This window comes from Amblyomma americanum, chromosome 1 (genome assembly GCF_052857255.1).
Source record: "Amblyomma americanum isolate KBUSLIRL-KWMA chromosome 1, ASM5285725v1, whole genome shotgun sequence".
Taxonomy (NCBI): domain Eukaryota; kingdom Metazoa; phylum Arthropoda; class Arachnida; order Ixodida; family Ixodidae; genus Amblyomma; species Amblyomma americanum.
Window position 1 is genome coordinate 164416661 of NC_135497.1, and position 9947 is coordinate 164426607.

The window sequence follows — 9947 nt, forward strand, 5'->3', positions numbered from 1 at the left end:
GGGGGGGGGAGGGGGGGAGTCGTACGGGATGCCGACCCATGGACCGGTGCTCCCTCTTTTGGAGGTGACAGAGCAGCCTTTGCTGCCCCTGACTGGGGCATGGATGGCTCTGCCATAGGTGAAAGCGGACTCGGCAGGTGCCGGAGTGCTGTGTGGTGTACCGCCCCTGCGCACCACATCAGCAAAGTTGGATTTTGCTGTGAAGGAGAATGTGTTGGTAAGAGCCAATCACTTTCTTGCTTCTTAAAATGAAACGTTGTCTTTGGTCTTTATGGTGATAATTTCTTTTTCCTTCTACCAGGACGGACACACCCTGATGTATGCAGCATGGTCTCCTTAATAGTTAGCGCAGTTTAGGGCTGTGTCACATTCCTCAGAATGGTGGTCCTTTGAAGTGCATTTCGCGCAAGTTTTGTGGCCGCGGCAGCTTTGTGACCTGTGGCCAAACCTCTGACAATTGAACCATCTTCGGGGGTTAGGGATGTAGTGTCTGACATTTACTTAAAGTATCCGACTTTGATGGTTTCAGGTAACGTGGTTGTGTTGAAAATGAGGACCAAGTGTTTAGTATCTATTTCTTTGTTGTCCTTGCGGATTCTGATTCAATGTACATCTGTGACATTTTGGTCGGAGAGCCCTTCCAGCATTTCTTTCTCTGTGAGATGTAGAAAATCATTTTCTGAGATGACGCCATGGACAGTGTTGAGGGATTGGTGTGCTGTGATGGATACGGAGGTGTCCCCAATAGAAACTATGTTTGCAAGTTTGGAGATTCAGACACTGTCTCGGAGTTCCAGCAATAAGTCACTGCTGGCCATTTTCGACACTTTGTAGTCAAGGCCCATGGCCTGTGTTAAGCATTTAGATACCATGAATGGGGATAGAATTCTGGCTTTTTTATCTTCTGCTTCGCTGTAGATGACATGGAATTTGGTGAGTGTTGCCTTCTTTCTTGGAAACAAGTCTGCTACATTGGTCCTCACTCTGACGCACTCTGAAAAGAGTGCGATCATGTTTGGAAAGGGGGGGGGAGCCGTAAAGAGTTTATATGCCAGCCACCCACCATACAATGCCAGCCACCCACCATGAAGCCCAACAAGGGGACGGGACAGGAACTTGCAAGCAAGTCCTGCCCAAGGCAGCTGTACACCTCAATTATAACCAAATATGACGCAACTCAGGGTAGTTGGTCACAACGTTAACCCTCACCGCCAGGAAAAAAAAGAAAATCCAAGAAGTGAGGAGGAGACAAGTTGTGAGAAAGAAGATAGATAAATTTAATGAAACAAAGTCAGACAGGTCGGCCAGAAAGATTGAGATCTGGCCTGCTACTCTGCACTGGGGAAGGGGAGGAGGAGAAAAAAGAGGGTCGTGATGGGTGACAATGAAGGGGAGGACAGGAAAAGGCAACTGCCGATTTCCCCTGGTCGGGTCAGGCCAGAGGTGCCGTCTACAAGAAGCTGGGGCCAAAGTGGTACGTTGCCTCTGCCGAGGGGCCTTCCAAACGCTCGGCAATCAGCTCAACCACCAGGATCCCCTTTTTCCCGGACACAAATGAGCCACGCACGGCGAAGTTCGGGTGCTTGGGTCCGTGGTGACGCACTGCTCACCATCATCCCCTTGTGGGAATGTTCCTGCGGATGCTCAGGAACCCGTGGTGTCGCAACTCACCAACATCTGCATGAAGCTGATGCCCCTGCGGTGAACTAACTAAGTGATATCTGTTTTGATTACAGGCAATCAATAAAATAAGCAAAGGTTTGATCCCATCTTACATTGATGCCTTTTCATGCACTGAATTATTGATGTATTAACTTTCTGCGGACAATTTCCCATCCAATATCTGAGATTGGCTTGAAGTGTTTGCGTGCTCCTCAAAATGCTCCTTAGTCATTTTTTAAAACATGACAAATCACGTAGTATGCCAGAAATTGATACAGCTTGCTCACATGCACTTAAAGTCATCAAACACCCTCAGGCTATCGCTTTGTTCTAGCAATGAAAAACATGAGAAATAAGAACAGGGCAGATAGCTTACATATCATCCACAGAGGGGGAACATTTGCTTAGGCCTTGTGCAAGGAGGAATTCATACAGAGAATTGAAGAGAATACCAGGGTGGTGGGAACTGTGAGGTAGACATATCACTGCTACTTTCCATGCATGAATTTTAGATTCTACACATCTAAACTGATAACACACATTTTGCAAGGAACCCTAAAACTGAGCTATTGCAAATCACTATGAATGCAGTGCCTACCTAGAAGGTGTCAAAATACTGAAGTAGAAAGTGCCACACTTGTGACGCTGTGTCCATCATCAGGAACCAAAGACCATTCATTGTAGCAGTGAAGCACTACCTTCTCCATCTTCCCTGCATTCACATAAAGGCACAAATCAACAAATGAGCAAAGAGTGCATTCACAACTCTTATCGTAGTGAAATTTTCACAGTTTACATTCACAACTGAACAAGTAGAATTAATTAAAGGTGTTAAGATTTCAGCAGTGTTTGTATGTACTGCACTACCACTCAGGCAGTATGTAGTTCATTGATCTTTATAAGGCTCACTACATGAGCCTTGCATATGAGCGGGAACGGAGCTTAGCTTTCTGTAACAGTAACAGAGAAACAAAGCAAATTTGATAACTGTAAACACCTCTTGCATGACCAAATAGCTGTCTTGGCAAAAGTAACCAGGCTGCCGTGACCATGGGAAAAACGAGCTGGCAGCAGAGAGGCAACAGTACTGCGGTCGCCAGTGCTGGTTGGCTGCAAGGTTAACCTGCATGACGTGAACCTGTGTCATTGCTATCCTCCCCTGGATGATGATCAGCCTTGATAACATAAGCAGTAAGGGCAAACCAGTTACTTCTGGCAAAGACCGTACATTACTGCCTGCTAATCGAATGCAATAGTATAAACAGGTATATATATACAAGTGGCTTTTCATATGCATGAAAGAGACCACACTATTATCATCAATGCAGCTTAAGTTTAAAAAATATTTTCACTTGTCCTACAACATTGAAGTAATGCAAGCACAAGAAAAAATAAACAATAACATTATAAAACCTCATGCTATTCAGTGATAAACCTGACTTGAGAGAGATATAGGCAGAAAAAATTGACAAGCTAATGGAATGCATCACAGAATGTGCCCATTAAGCGCACTGTACTACCTATTTTAATTCAAATTTTCATAGCTGACTGCAGGACGCATGAAGATTTGTCCAATATATCTACCAGTTCTAAATAGCTGGACCTGCATATTATGAACTTCTGCTCGTGATTCATTATTCAAAGGTTTATTGAAAACCAACAGGCTTCATATTCATGACTTCCCTATTCTTTGTTGCAAGCAAGCCAAAGAATCAAAAACAAAACAAAATGCGAAACGATGCAAATGCCTACGTTTGTCAGTGTGCACTAAGCTCCTAAGCAGGACTGCTTCAAATGTAGACGCAGTTAACAATTTTTTTCAGAATAAATAATTCAATAAAATGCTGTTGTATAAATCCAACAGTAATAAAAAAGACATTGCACAGTTTGCCAAAGCTGTATTTTTTTTTTTGCCTCTGACAATAAAATTCCATCTGTTTAGAAGTTTCATGCATGTGCATAATCGTGAGGTTTGTGCTTGAACAAAAGGCAAGGCCAGGCATATGGTGCTTGTGAATACCATAGTCAAAGTAAAGGGGACATGTCTCCCTCACTGAAGCAATCGCAGTTAATCTCAACACTGCTTCTTCCTCTCTCCTAAACAAACTGCAGTGTAGCCAGATGCTGGAAAGAACAAAACAAGCTAATTTCTCAAAGTCATAGCACAGTACTATATAAAATATCCAAATAAATTTAAGCAGTTGTATTTTGATGACTTTTAGACATTTGTGACTGTTCAATACAAGGCCCAATTTAGTATATCTAAACTAAATAGTAATTTTTACGTTATTATAAAAAGACATCCCTTTGAATGCAGTCAATTCACAATGGTATTTATGATACACTCACACTCAATGCAACTGCCCAATCCAAGAAATATACTAGAATAAATTTCAAATGCATGTCAAAATGCCAGAATTTTCTTTTAGAACACTTAATGCATGCACTTATTCCCATTTGAAGAAGCATTACCTGTGGTTTCTGCTCAAATAGTTTACAGACACTGTAACCAGATCAGAAAAAAGTAATATTTACCTACCTACTATGGCAGAAGTAAAGTATGACTGGTCATAGCCTGAACTACTCTCCGCTTTGACAGTGCCTGTAAGGTAACCCCACGGCCATAAATAAAAAAAAGACATCAGATATGACAGTGGCCTAGCCATTCGATGCACTGTCCAAGCAAGGTGAGCATGCAAATGGTCAAACTATCCATGGAAGTCTGGCCTACACTATATATATATATATATATATATATATATACAGCTGATCGAGCTGAACATTTTTTTTTAAATCACAGCCTCCATCATGGTGCTAACCTTTAGTTAAAATAGGCATGAATAAGATATCTGTAAGAGATAACAACGAAAAAGACTACAAGAGAAATAAAATGCTAGTTCAGCCACTTGTTAGCATTGGAAGGCATTATCGAACAGTTACGTGATGTCACTTTGATGAGATGACACAAAGAACTTCTAAAGCCAATGCTACAAGTCAAAATGAAAATGCATTGAAAAGAGTTAAAACACAATAAACTAGCTTACGATTTCATAAGCCCACCATGAGCCAGTATCTGCCCCTGTGCATTCTTTTCAATGACAGCCTGCCATGAAATGAACACCCCGCAGTAGAGAAAAAAGCCACAGCAGGTAGTAGTATCAACTGAAGGTAATATATACATTTACTTATTAAGCATGTACAGATTAGAAGGTTCTCATATAAAGCCCAACCAACAATGAACATGCAACTTGGCAGCAGATAGAAAAGATGGATTAGATTTGCTGATTTCAATATGTAATATTTCAACATAGCTAAGTCATTTTAAAGATGCATATATTTGAGACAACTATTGAGCACCTCGCATACTTATTGTATAGCACTGTATTGTACTGTATTGTTCACCAAAGCATCAGTATTTATTTTTCTTCTCATCTCATTCCTTACACTTGATGCTCCTTACGATTATGCCAGGTATTACCCATGTGCAACTTTTTGGCTGCCTCAAGATTAATTACTGGCTTGCTAAGGACGTGCTTACTATTGTGCTGGAAAAATGTGCCTTGTTGACTAAAGAACCTTTTTTTTTACATGTTTGCCCTTATGACAGCATACTGGCACGACAAAAACTGGCTCATGAATAGACATGAATGTTCCACCCTCACACAGAAGGTCCCATTGAAAAATGAGCACCAAGCTCTTCTAATGCTCATATTTTCAGGGCAAATTCAGTGCAATTTTTTGCCTTCCATTTCCACTGATATACAATTCCACTTCCTGCAGCTAACTGTCTGTAGGCCAGCTTATAGTTGCATACATGAAGCCAGTTGCAAACAAACATTTATGTATATTCTGATATGCACTGACTGAAGATCTGTGGAAGCAGTCATGGATAGCATCTGTTTCTGAAAAGCAAAAAAAGCTATTAAATGCAGCAAATCAGAGTTTTCTATACAAAATTAGTACAATGTAGTCAACTAGACACAGAGCAGAAGAACAGTTTGCTGCTGTTCCTTTTTTATTTTGCTATTAGGTCAGATACAGCGAGACTTTATAGTTACCTTGGTATGTGGGAAGGCCAATTCCTGGTAGATAACCTAAAATTAAAAGCAGAAAAAAAAAGAATAAGACGTACATAGTTTTCAGGCTGTACAGCTTCAAAGGAGCCACTCCACCCCAAATATACTAGACTGTAATTGACTAAATTTTTTTTACAAAAAATTACAGCTGGTTATCGAATACTGAGAAGACTTAATCCTTAACTACTCTTCACTGCACTGCACAGCAGGAGACAATCAAGTGCATGCACACTCTAAAGAGATGTACACTGCCTTTTGGTATCTTCAGTACCAAGTTAGGGGGCCCCAGAAAGCAGTGCCAGGACAAAAGGGTGAGGTGTCAGACGTGAAGCAACATAGGCTGGCATCAAGTAGAGGCAAGAGTCTTAATTCAGCTGTCTCAAGGTGACCCAAGCTGCACTGGCTACGATATCGAAGTCAGGATCAATTCACTCTTGACTTGTGGTCATTTGTAGCCCAGTGAAGCCCACGCACTGCATTTGGGCTTCATTGCATCAGTCAGCTTTGTTTGCAAATATTGGAGTATGCCCACTCAGAATTTAGTAAAGATTATGAGTGAAATAATTACAATGCCTCGTCCTCTATTTTCTTCCCAGTATTTACTTCATAGGATTGCTTTCCTGGCATCTGCTTTGGCACTACACTCCGCTGTAGCTATTTATGATGCAAATATAGAAAGTCGAGCAGAGAGTGATGATGGCTTGAAATGTTGATGTACATACTTATCCTTTTACCCTTGAGGAAGATGTTGCTTTCAAACTATGACAATAGCTTTTCCTTGAACATCGCTACATGGTCTCAGAAGCCCGGGCCGAGACACATTTGAGTTGTTACTTCAGCCCAAGACAACAGCCGATATGGTGTCAATTTAAGACCAAAGTCCTGCGTTTCAGCATGCTGTGTTTCACCATGCTGTAGGGAATCGTAGCTGAATAGCAAATGCTCTCCTGGCCAGATAAACATGTAAGATGTTCATCTCAACTTTACAACTTGCACTGCAACTTTTCAGCCTGAATTTGTCCTCTATTTGTATTTCAGCCTGAATTGAGTGCTCAGAATTGAAGTAGTCAAAGGCACTGCACCATCTTCTTGTAGCACACATTCACTCTGCTGTCATCTGTACTCCATGCACGGGCAACGCATGTGGTGTAATGCAGAACAATTACAAGATACTTGGGGGCATAGAACTTGGGCAAAACTTCGTAAGAATTTTTTCCTCACAGGAAACAAAACGAGTTGATTAAAATCTCAAATAAATAGCACTGTTGATACAAGCTGCCAAATGTTCATCTGTGTTTTTAATTGAATCATATTTGAATTTACACATTAACATGGGGCATTTGGGACTGTTTGGTGCAGTGCCCTGACCAGTCACGCAGAAATCTTTGTTGCAGTATACTCGGCTTCTTATTAATGCGAAAGGAATGTATGTCCCATTAGCACAAATGCCAGCGTCTGTTACCATCCATGGTACGAAATTCCTCAGACACATCACCATGCTCTTGCATGACATCAGCAGTACACCATACAACAGTGATGCCTACAGCAAAAAAAAATTCGGCAGAGACACTTAAGACTGCTTCCATGTGCGAATGCAAAAGCATTACTGTCCTGGGATGCAGTGAGACAAGTGGCGTTGCCAGAAATATTTTTCGGGGGGTGTTATACGCGGCCGGTAAAAAATAAAAAGAAAGAAAACTTGCGCCGAAACAATATCTTTGCCATTTTTCTGCTTTAATAAAGCCAAAGAGTTAGTTGTTACACTCACTGTAATATCTACCGAAAAATACGAGTGCACAGAGAACTCCGAGGACTTGATTCATATGGAAGATTAATTTTCTCACAAAAAGACACTGGTACGAAAAACAGCATGCTATTTACAATATTTTCACTTGATATACACCAGCACAAAAGCTTCTACACACGAAGGTAGACATTTGGGCTAGTTGGTGTGGGTTCATCTTAAAAAAGTAGTGCAACGGACTGGACAATAAGAAAGCGACAACTGCACAAGCACTCGTCCTGTTGTCTCTTTCTTGTCCCATCCTTTGTGCTAGTTTTTTTTTAAGACAAAAGAGCTGGTGCTCTACATCAGTCACCAACTATGAACGAATGCCGTTTGTCAAAACTTCTACCCCATGCATGTGAACCTGCACCTGGCCGCAGAGGTGCTTTAAAAAAAAAAAGCACATTTTATTTTTGCGATAGTTAATCATCATATGAGGATAATGCAAAAGATAAAAGAGTAGGCTGATGTTTAAAGGTATGTTTAATTGGGTGAACTGTGCATACAATTAAAAGGAGTGCGATATGTCATGCAATGGCAAAGAAAAGTGACTCTTGTCTGCAGTAACTTCCGCTTTCTACGATAGAGCTGCAACAACGCACATCAATCATTTCGATGATAAACCGACACTCATCTTATTTTCGTTTTTACATTTTAATATATTTTTAAAAAGCCGAAACGAGAGGGAGGGGGGGGGGGGGGGGGGGGGGGACTTCACGGAACTTCAAATTGCAAGGCGAGCACGCGACTTATAGGCCACAAAACCGCTTAACTTCTTGGCGAATAAAGGTGAACCTAGTGCATGTATTTCCTTATGACTGTATGCTAGCTATAGAGTATGTGCACCATTAGAAAGGAAGGAATCTTTGATGAATCTTGCAACAGAGCTCACGATATGAGACAATGCTTTCGCATTCAAAGCATGTAAGTAGTCTTAAGTGCCCTCCGCAACTTTTGTTAGCACAAGTTTATGTCATTGCTTAATGGTTTAATTCAGCGACACGGGAGTGGTAACGAAGGCACCCATACATGATTGAGTTACCGACTGACTGCTACTAAAGAGCACGACTAGTGCATAAACTTGCTGAATGGTATAATGCATGAAGACAAAGATAACGTTCAGAGAGCATATTAGTATTTCAAGACACAAATATATTGTACTGAGTGCAAGTAGAGATTGTTATCAAGAGAAACTGCAGGTAAATGAATACTCAGTTCATAGCAAACTTCGAACACATTTAATAACTTCGACTTCCGACAATTCACCAATTCCGCAAGTCCCTAGCTGATCAAATAACCTGCGCCTTGTTTTAGACGTCCGAAAATATATCTTGGGGACTGGAATCAGCAATGGTAAGAACTTCGTGAATTGCCTTCTGAAAGCTGAGAGCCTCATTAGAAGGCTGCATTGTGCAACATATAATTCTCTAAGTTGAAAGGCTTTCAACACAGTTTTCGCAAAAGGCGCCATAAAATTTTACAATGAGCACAATAGCTCATTTTCCTCAGTACTGCAAGAAGCGTTTTTAAATTGCAGCCAGACGCGAGTTGAATTCACACGGCTAAAGAAATGGAAGCCTCCTTATATGAACCCAAACAGGCACCATATAAAAAAAAATTACGCACATTACAATGGCACAGTTCAAATCATTCAGTATACGAGATACGGAACGGGACATATGCTTGTCCGTTTTCCCACACATCATTGTTCAAAAAGCTCTACCAAAATTGAATGCAGTGACAAATCAATGTATCACTAGCATTGTGCACTCATCCCCGCATATCAGCACCTTAACTAACCACGTAAGTCATGCCAACTGCTTTACCTCAATATGGCAGGTCAAAAGCGTTGAATTAGGTTGAGGAACAGCACACATGTGCTACGTAGTACCATCTTTCAGGCAACAACAACAACAACATACCTACAATTCTAGACGAAACTACGGCCTGGGATACAGGTTGTTGAATTAACAGCCGTCGCATATCGTAGAAACGCGAAATATGATATGCTGAAACAGGGCTAAAAAAAAAAATCACTTGGGTCAAACATGAGCAAGCGCCGAAAAACGGTCAGTGTTTTCAGGTATGTATGCGTGCAAATCTCTGCACTTCGAGCGGCAGACATTTTGTTCACCTCAATGCCGTCGTCGTTTCGGTCCACATTACCGTTACCAGTAACTAGCGTGGCTGACCAGCTGAACAATGATATGCCTTTAATGACTGTCACCATGTTTAAAACGTTGAGAGAAAAGGCAAGACGGACTGGAAAAGATTCGAAAAGTCGCGCCTTGGTTACGGCATTTACTGTGGCTACCATGGTAACCAAGCAGCTGAGGAGAATGCAGCGGGATGCAGGACTTTGTTTTCGTGGAATTTGAGTAATTTGAGCGATTGACGCATGGTTGGCGTTATTTTCACTCGAT

The 9947-nt window shown here is 41.3% G+C and overlaps 1 long non-coding RNA gene across 1 annotated transcript; it reads right to left on the minus strand.

The window, feature by feature from the left end:
* Positions 1-16: 16 nt before the first annotated feature.
* LOC144114648 (uncharacterized) lies at positions 17-7207 on the minus strand. Its single transcript, XR_013311074.1, has 5 exons — positions 7201-7207; positions 5721-5756; positions 4202-4264; positions 2261-2374; positions 17-166 (listed from the first exon to the last, which is right to left on the minus strand). It is a non-coding gene; the product is annotated as an uncharacterized LOC144114648 (long non-coding RNA).
* Positions 7208-9947: the final 2740 nt, after the last annotated feature.